We start from the raw sequence: 427 nt of genomic DNA on the forward strand, positions 1-427 counted from the left end.
AAGATTAATAATATTCTTTCTGTTCAATCATTACTCTAGCAATTGATGGTCAAGGTAAGTGCATTGCAGTGTGGGATACAGTACCCCATACACTAATCTCTGTTGTATGTTGCACATTTTGGGAAATGTAATGGGTCATCCATGTATTCAATACAGAAAATGTGCGTACAGTTCATACAGTATACACTGTATAAACATACTATGCAGGAATTTTAAGAGTAATATGGTAGTATGCTATTCTGAACATCCATGACCTACCTGCTTGTGTCATTACTGTAGGCCTGGGTGTAATGTCCAGCCTCGAACAACAGGTGACAGTATCAGCCAATCACAGAGAAAGCTCTAATTTTGTGTCAAACAAAACCCAGAATACACTTACCTAAACACACAAAGTGAAAGTCCTGTGGCTTGACTTTTACTTCTCTTA

The sequence above is a fragment of the Sinocyclocheilus grahami genome, unplaced genomic scaffold (genome assembly GCF_001515645.1).
Source record: "Sinocyclocheilus grahami isolate Dianchi unplaced genomic scaffold, SAMN03320097.WGS_v1.1 scaffold11437.1, whole genome shotgun sequence".
Lineage (NCBI taxonomy): Eukaryota > Metazoa > Chordata > Actinopteri > Cypriniformes > Cyprinidae > Sinocyclocheilus > Sinocyclocheilus grahami.